General features: G+C 50.1%; 1 long non-coding RNA gene and 1 pseudogene across 1 annotated transcript; both read right to left on the bottom strand.

Annotated features, from left to right (window-relative positions):
• Positions 1-3,875: 3,875 nt before the first annotated feature.
• LOC105915030 lies at positions 3,876-4,490 on the bottom strand. The gene is made up of 3 exons (XR_001164719.2): positions 4,362-4,490; positions 3,999-4,058; positions 3,876-3,924 (listed from the first exon to the last, which is right to left on the bottom strand). It is a non-coding gene; the product is annotated as an uncharacterized LOC105915030 (long non-coding RNA).
• A 133-nt stretch (positions 4,491-4,623) lies between these two features.
• Positions 4,624-6,915, bottom strand: LOC101763082 (annotated as a pseudogene).
• Between the last annotated feature and the right edge of the window lie 2,511 nt (positions 6,916-9,426).

Raw genomic sequence — 9,426 nt, 5'->3', positions numbered from 1 at the left:
ATCCAATTTCTTCGTCGATTCTCGTACATACGATTAATATATCGAACCATCCTGCTTGAACTTGCAGGGCCGAACCGATGCGTCTATGAATGTCGAGTTGAGACAGGTTGCCGATGGCTATGACTATAGGGTCAGGTCGTTTGCCGGTTATGACGTCAACGGATATTGTTTTCACACAACCAGACACGAGCAGAGTCGGCCCAATCGAAGAACCACAAATACCGAAGTTTTTATACTAGGCTCTGATGGGGTCGAGTACTACGGAAGAATTGAAGAAATATACGATCTAACTTCTCATGGGTGCAAACCTCTTAATCCAGTTATATTCAAATGCCATTGGTTTGATCCATCTGTCGTGAGACGGGCCCCTAATCTTGGGCTAGTTGAAATTTGACAGTCATCCATGTTATTAGGAGACGATGTCTATATTGTGGCTCACCAGGCCACGCAAGTTTATTATTTGTCATACCCGTGCCAAACCGACAACCGTCTTAAGGGTTGGGATGTTGTGTACAAGGTATCGCCACACGGTAAACTACCTGTACCAAACAATGAAGATTATAATATAGACCCCAACACGTACGAAGGAGAGTTATTCCAAGAAGATGGGCTCGAAGGGAGTTTTGTGATAGATTTAACCGAAGCGATCAGAATGGAAGTAGACAACGAAAGGGTTGCTGCAGAGGACGGTGGAGATGAGGTTCAGAATGTGAAGGACTTAGAATTACTTCAACGATTACAATTAGCTAATGACAGTGATGACGACATTCCTCCTTCGGAGCACGGGCTTGACTATATCGACACGCGTGATAGTGATGATGAGACTTATGATCCAGCTAATCCCGATCATGATGATTATTTCTAATATATGTATGAGTCGTACTAATTTATTTATAATTTATTTATAATTTGCATATCTTTGTAATTATGTTTTGTTTATCTATGCTGACTGGTTTACTCTTTTTAATTGTAGGTCATTGAGCAATGGTGGGCGGTATGAGGAAGCTCACGTCGATTTGTGAGAGACTGGCCGCTACAGGGACTGGTTCAGGGTCAGGGTCACGTTCAGGAAGCGGTCGAGGGAGGCATCGAGGCAGGCCTCGATGTAGGGTTGAGGAGGAGGAGGAGGTGGTCCAGAGGCCTCGAGGGAAGGGTAAAGCGGCGAGGCCCCGTCGCCTAAACCTGAGGTGGAGGAGGAGGAGGAGGAGGAGGAGCTACCTTCCGCACACGCCTCTGGGGACGACGAGCAGGAGGAGGCGGAGAAGGAGGAGCAGCAGGAGCAGGAGGGGGACGGGGAGGCAGGGGATGGCCAGTCCAAGATATGGTTGCGAGGTCCCTCATCCCTCCCGAAGCGTCCGATACCAGAGCATTTACGCCCGCTGATTAAACCGGTTGGGACCAAGTAAGTAACTTTAAATATTCTCAATAATGTTCTTAGGTTGAAAGTTACAAAAACTAATAATTTATATTAATTACTTGTGCAGGAGTTGGATTAAGCTCAGTGGGGGTGACCAAAACCGTAAGGCCAACGGGATCCTTAGCCTTTTGTGCAGGGTTCACTTCCCTGGCTTGGTGGTGTACGCCGGACAGCAGCAGCCGGCCTACACGTCGGACCACTACGTCGCCGCTCCCGACGTCCCTGATCATCAACAGAGGAGATTCCCCAACATAGTGGAGCGGGTCAAGACCGAGCTGTGGGTAAGTACTCCTCGCACTAAATTGCTCAATACATCATCTATGTTCACGACATTCTTGAAAGAATAACTGTATATGAATCTATATGCAGGATTTCTGTAGATGCCAGGAGGGATTCGAGGCCAAGGCGAAGGCCGTCTGTGATGTAGCCGCCAAGAAGCTCGTGAAGGACATGCATTACAAGGCGCGCATCCAGGCCATCATCGAATTCCACGCTCAATATAGGATGAAGGTTAAAAAAGAGGAGGCAAGGACAATGAACCTGACCAAGGACCAATTCATGAGGGTAAGTAAAGAACATTGATACTTACTATTTAAGATTAATTAGGCTCAATTTCTTTTTCATATGTCACATGCTTGATGATGTAGGTGCCTCCGTGGTGGTGTCATGCGCATATCCAGTGCTGGGAGAAGATGGTCGACATGTGGTTGGAGCCCGGGTGGTTGGAGAACCACCTTGCTTGCCGGCAGCGGCGTTTGCAGATGCTGACTGCACCACACCATCAAGGCAGCCTAAGCCTTGATGAATATAGAGAAAAATGGGTACGCAACTTCAATTCTTTATTCTAACGTTCAATTCTACATGATTCCTAATCATTTTGTATTTTTTGCCGCAGTCGGCGTCACATGATGGCCGACCTTGCTCCCAGCTCAAGGCATGGGTCCTCTCCAAAAAGGGAAAGGCGACGGCCGATATCGATTTCAACCCAGACGACCTGTCCGAGGCGTACAACCATCCTAGCATACACAGTTGCGTCAGCGAGTATACAAAGATGGCTAGGGAGGTTCACGAGACAGACTTCGATCCGAGCTCCAAGGACATTGACGGAGAAATCGTGATGAGGGTGGGAGGAGGCAAGAAGCATGGCCGATATTGGATTGGTGACGGCGTAATCGACACGGCCTCTACTCCCACTCTCTCCCAGATCCGAGCTAAGAGCACGGACTCGAGCCCGGCGATACGGCCACGACCCACCACTGCACAGTTCCAGATGGAGGCTTTCCAGGTTCTTTCTCTTCCATTCATCGTTCGTTTGTTGTTATACTTTAGCTTTGCATTATAACATTGCAATGAAATATTGTAGGCCCAGGTGGAAGAAGCAAGGAAGAAACAAGAGGAGATGGCGGCGCAGATGGAGGACATGCGGCGGAGGATGGAGGAAGAAAATCGGATGAGGATGGACCAGATGTTCCAGTACATGCAGAATTTTGCTTCGAGCATGGGTCAATCTTTGCCTCCGCCACCGCCGATGCTATTCCCTCCGCCTCAGCCACCCACAACTACTCCTGTGAGTCACTTGACACATTGTTCTTAAGATTCAATACTTTAATTTTGACAACTTTAGATGTTAGCTCAGAATGTCCTATCCTATGTGCAGAATCAATCGGCAGCTTCGAATAATGAAGATCAAGATTTGTCGCAGTGGTCTCCTTAGCCTCCACGGAACTAGACTTGGTTGTGAACTTGGTTGAAACTAAATTGTGACTTGAACTTGGATTTATGGATTGTTTCGTGCTTATATTGAATTATGCATGTGATGTTTATGAATAATGTTTCTAATGGTGGTTGTGAATTATGCATGTGATTGTTTATTACAAATGCATATGATGATGTGTATTGTGAATTGAGAGGGTCCGTTATACGTGACAAAACGGGAAAAAGGGGGGGTACTGGACACTTTGCCGAGTGTAACACTCGGCAAAGAGGAGCCTTTGCCGAGTGTTTTGGCTTTAACACTCGGCAGAGGTGGCAGTTGCAGCTCCAGGCACCACTTGTTTGCCGAGTGTTTTGGCCAAAACACTCGGCAAACAACACTTCTTTGCCGAGTGTCAGGGCCAGGGCACTCGGCAAAGTGGCCGTGTTTGCCGAGTGCCTACCGTCTGGTACTCGGCAAAGCTGACGTTAGCCTCGACGCCGTCAACGCCCAGTTCGCCGAGTGTGTCTTTTCACCGAGTGTTTTTTGGCCGTTGGCAAAATGTTTGCCGAGTGCTCGAGTTTTGACACTCGGCAAAGTCCTGTTTGCCGACACAAGATTTGCCGTGTGCTATATGCCGAGTGTAACACTCGGCAAAACCTTTGCCGAGTGTTTTGGGTCTTCGCCGAGTGCCACGGGCACTCGGCAAATTAAGTATTTCCCGTAGTGTGCCTCTCGCAAAAACCTGAGAATCACCAAATGTTGGTCCATCTTGGGTGCCAGCTAACATTTGAAAATCCTTTGTGCTTCCTTCCTATAAATTGAAAAAAAAGAATCAGCATGCAAACAAAATAAAATTATAATAAAAATTCAGACCCTTATATATACCATAAGGCTGATGTGCTCCTCTGCGATTATCTGAATCCAGTCAACATTTGCAACTCTAGCCTGCAAACCAACAAAACAGCAGCAGAGAAGCTATTGTCAGTTCGAAATACAATGGACTAAAAGGAAGATTAGCACATCTTTATTGATGAAGTATAATCTGATGAAAATTGACTGAACTAAGGACGACAAGTACATACCCAAAGTTATCATTATCCCAAGAGAAATGCTAGATAAAGCATGGACACAGGAACATGGCTCAAGGGAGGTTGATGGCCATTTGACAAGTACAAACATAGTATGCAACAGAAGGCACTTGGTTGACTTTAGTATAAAAAGTATCAAGAGAATCGGGAAGAAAAGTACCAGAGAGTAAGTAGTTGCTTTAGGAGAAAGACCAACATCCTGGATTGCGACAATAGCTTTGCCTAAGCCTTTAGCCCCAAGAATCAATTGAGAACATAAGGATTTTCCTGGATGTTTAACTATTTGCACCACATGCGTGTCATTGGTAGAAGCATCTAGGGAGCACGTTCCACCCCTGACAATCAAATTTTCCTGCAGCACAAATTTATAAGAGCCTAAATAGCTAAGGGGACTTCATATTACTTTGGATCATGAAAAGGATCTATATGTGAGCAAAACGCACCGCCGCGCTCGCACCAGCACTCGAGGCGGCCCCACGGCATCCAGGTCCCGTCGACGGGGCAGAGGATGAGCCAGCCACCCGGGTTGGAGCGGCTCACGCGGTCGGTTCCCGGGGAGCCGACGAAGGGAGTCACCATCGAGGCCAGCGCCACCGGCGAGCCCGACAGGTCGTGCACCGTCACCGACCACCCCTTTCGCTCCTTCCCCGCGCGCTCCCGCTCCGACCCGAACTTGGCCAGCCAGTTGCACCCGCCGTTCCCCGGATCAGACTGCACCGACCTGCATGGATTGGATTCCATCGATTCTTCCATCAGGAATCAGCCGCATTTGCTTGAATGCACTGAGGAGACGGGAGGAGGAGTGGTCACCTTGAGCGGAGGTCTCTGTTGCTGCGGCAGGAGAACTTGCAGGTGAACATGGGCTGCCTCATCCGGCCCTGCACCTGGAGCACCTGCGAGCTCGCCGTCGAACTCGAACACAAACCTTGGGTCGGGCTCCGCGCGCACGGTCAGGTTCAGCTGCACGTGGCCGGCAGCAGCGCCGCCGAATGCCGCCCCCGCCGGCGGCGGCTTGCACCCTGCGCGGCGCTTCCCGATGGCGACCCACCCGCTATGGAACACGACGGGCTTGGCGGCAGCGGTCCTGAGGTCAAGGGGCACTACCACCTTCCCTAGCAACCTCCCCGAGCTGACCCCACACGTGGACCCCCTCCTCCCCGCATACACCGCCACCTTGAGCCACGCGGTGTGGCGCGCCCCGAAGAACCCGGGCTTGGCGGTGGCACGGTCGAGGTTGGCCTTGGAGACGTGGAAGGCCACGGCGAATGCGCCCATGCAGGACGCGGGCCCCTCCTCGGCGGGTGGTAGCAGCGGGGCCGAGGCTGTCTGGTTGGCGATCTTGTTGAGGCGGATCCGGCAGTAGCAGGGCGTCGGTGTTGGCGGAGCAGGGTGTGGGAGGAGGCAGGCAGGCCGGCTTGGCGTGGGCGGACGTCCTGCTGCGGGAGGAGGCGTCTCGATTCGCGCCCTCCGAGAGGTGCACGGAGGCGGGTGGGGCTGGCCGGCGGCGAGCAAGGGCGAACCTTAGTCGCCGCTCTTCCGCCCTAGCGTCATGTCCGTCGATGGGCGGCCGAACGAGGGGTAGGGATTAATGGGTGGACAAGGGGGAGGGAGGCGATGTATCCGTGGAGATTTTTTTAAAAAAAAGGGAGAGCTCAAGAGGCTTTCATGCAGCGGGACGAGCGCACGTAGCCTAGGATCTCGGGAGGTGGCAGCTCAGGCTGCGGGTACGCGTTCTTATCCGCACAAAGCAATCAGGCCTGGTTCATTAATAGCCGCGAAGCAGTCCAGCACACTCTCCAGGGCACGAAGCGGACATGTAGCCCCGCACCTTGCGATGGAGCACCTTGGGCTGCGGGCACGCGGTGATGGCGGGCGGCGTAGGGGCTCCCCACAAAACGCCAGACAGGCGCCTTTCCGCAAAACCGACATGGTCTCCGAATTTCTCATCTTTGTGAAGAAATATTCTAGAGCATAGGGGGGCGCGGGCGCCACAAGAAAAATGACCGTGTTTATTGTAGATCGGGAGCCTACCCTGGAGCCGATACGCCGCAAACCCAAGGGGCTCCCCTAAAAGCTGCGCGCCGCGGTGGTGGCCCCGGAGCCACCGAATCGACCGCGAAAAGATGCAACGTGACCCGCGCGGTTGGCTGCGGCAGCACCCTGGAATAAGGGGAGTTGATTGGTGCCGCCTCTCCCCTCTCGTCTCCCAACTCAATCAGATCACGAGGCCCCCATGGCCGAGCCTCCTCCTCCCTCATGTTTGCCATGGCTGCCCCCTCCCTGTCCTCCCCTCCTCCTCCCTTTCCACCAAAACTGAATGCCGTCTCCGTTTTGCTGCATCCCGAGACCCCAAGGTGCTGCTGGTGGAGGCCCCTCCAGCGTCCACATCTTACAAAACGTGGGAAGGCCGACGTCGACATCCAGTAAGTGCCCTCGCCATTGAGCCGCCCCCTGTTTTTTTTCCCCCTCTGGTGCCCTCCCTCCTCACATCTCCTTGCATCACAGGCCCCGACGACGACCTCCAACTCCAAATTATCCCTGATGCCGAGCAGAGGCCGTGCCCTTCCCGGTGTCATGCAGCCAACCCCTCTTTCAGCCCCATGTATTGCAGGCCCCTGAGGACATACATCCTCCCAATCATCACGGACGCCGAGATGATGCCGTAGCCCTGCCCCTGCTGACGATCCGCACCTGCCGGCGATCTCGCCCGTCATCGCCACCCGACGCCGTCGTGCCTGCCTCCGTTCACCATAAACCTCAACGAGGCCCCTATCACCTCTTCTTTGTTCTTTTTATGTTTTGTGATGTGATCCATACCCATAGCGCCAATCCAGTTGAAACCCGACGAGTTTGTCGCTCCTTCGCAACCAGCAGCCAGAATGCCGTTTGTCGCTCGCTTTCCCATCTATCTAGTGCTCTGGTAGACAATCCCTTTGGCCACAACCTGTTTCATATACCTGCACACACCCCTGCACAAGGGATCTCCCATTTGTGCAACGATTCTTGAGATATTAATCTCGACATGCTCAATGCTCCTGTTGTTTACACAGCCGTGCCATCCTGTCTCTCTTTCGCGTTCCCCAGAAATATAATTGTTCGATTTCCAATCCTTATACTGGCACATACCACGCTCCTAGTTGCACACCACCATGCAAGTTGTTGGAATATGGGCCTAAAAACATTCCAGATTTTATTTGGAGGAAAAACACATAGATGAAAATTGACGCAAGCATACAACACATGTAAACAGGCAACATATTGATTAGAACAAGGTGTTGCAGGGACATTACTCAATAATTTCGCGCAGAACATGGTCGAACGTGTTGTAGGTGTTGCAGAGTCATCAAGCGGTCGCGTGTAGACGCTGCCCAAAAACCTGATTGCCGCCCCGTGCAGGAGTCTCGCTGCAGTGGTTTCGGAGATCCCGCTTCCCTTCAAGTCCGGTGCACGCCGAGTTCGAAGGTCGATGAGGCGCAGCAGTAAAAGGTTCAGCGCAGCGAGTGGGAATGCGAGCGTGTTTTTTTAGCCTCTATTCAACCAGGACGTCTCCTAGTATTATAGACTCAATAGTGCATCAGTTTCCCCCATCAAACAGCCTCATAAAATAGTAGAAACTATTAATTTTGAATGACAGAAACTGCTACCATCAAATTGTAGAAATTGATGCTCCTTATTGCTGTTTAAAACGGCAGTTTCAATCTCATTGAGTCGCCATTAGGCTCAGCATAAAAAAAATAGTAATTGCACAAACAACATCTTGCTCTACACGTCACAAGTCACATGATTTTTCACGCGAAAATACGCGCGAGCTGCGCGTGCGTGTAGCAACAGTCTTTTTCTCTCTCATTTGCACCTATTTTGCATAGAAAGGAGACTCCCATATTTAAGCAAGACAACCTCTCATTGAATTAGCAATATGAGACTAAAGGTTGTGCGTGCTTTGAAATTTTCAGATTGGGCCACATATGGGCCAAAATCCAACAATCCCCCATCAATTCCAAAGCTACTGTACTAAACACTCCTTATATATGCTAGATTTTCAGTATAAGTCCCGTACGGATTGAACTTACACCTAGATCAACAAGGTCCATCTTCCAGCAGCTTGTGAATGGACTAAGCCTTGAATTCATAGCTTTTTGCTGTCAGATTTCTTTTGAAGATGCAACTGGTACTAGGCTGCCAAAACGCCAAGTCCAAACAGAGCTTTTAAAGGTCTTGCTCCCCAATCTTCTCATGAGCTTTCCAGAGATTACCCCACTCTCATGAACTACGACCTAATAGTTTAGCTCACATAGGTGTATTCATTTTAGGTATCTTGTAGGACGCTACCTTTTCCCTCAGTGGACACTAGAATACATTAAGACATAATAGCCAACCTTCCATACAGAAGAGAGTACATTATATGGAACATGGGTAATCTTAAATAATCTGTACTCCCCGTTACAGCAGTAACTTGTTTTCTCATTTTTCAAATCAGGGATCTCCTATCAAAGGAAATGAGTTACCATTACTTTGCAACTAAATGGGTCTCAACCCCATGTTTATATTTGCAACAGAAATAGCTGTCCGTGCAAGCCCTTGAGTAAAGGGATCTGCTAGATTTTTCTCACTGCAAATATAATTTACAGCAATTACTCCGGAGTTTTTCAGCTTTCTAACAAATTTAAGCCTCCGCTTCACATGTCTCGAGGACTTCATATTATCCTTAGTACTCATAACTTTGATCAATACCGTTTGGTTATCACAGTACATAAGGATTGCCGGAACTGGTTTCTCCACCAATGGCAAGTCCATTAGTAGCTCTCTTAGCCACTCGGCCTCAACAGTAGCCATGTCAAGTGCTACAAGCTCAGTTTCCATGGTTGACCGCGTCAAAATGGTCTGTTTACATGACCTCCATGAAACTGCAGCACCTGCTAGTGTAAACATATAGCCACTCGTGCGTTAATTTCATCCGCATCAGAAATCCAGTTGGAATCACTATATCCTTCCAACAGATGGATAACCAGTATAGTGAATTCCATATTCGGTTGTACCTCTCAGGTAACGTAGCACTCTCTGTAGTGCCTCCCAATGATCCTTCCCTGGATTGGAAGTAAAACGACTTAACTTGCTCACTGCAAAAGATATGTCGGGACGTGTTGCACCAGCAAGATCCTTCCCAGTTCGAAGGTCGACGAGGCGCAGCAGCAAAAGGTTCAGCGCAGCAGTGGGAATGCGAGCGT

Source organism: Setaria italica, chromosome VIII (assembly GCF_000263155.2).
Source record: "Setaria italica strain Yugu1 chromosome VIII, Setaria_italica_v2.0, whole genome shotgun sequence".
Lineage (NCBI taxonomy): Eukaryota > Viridiplantae > Streptophyta > Magnoliopsida > Poales > Poaceae > Setaria > Setaria italica.
This window is presented reverse-complemented; position numbering and strand designations above follow the sequence as displayed.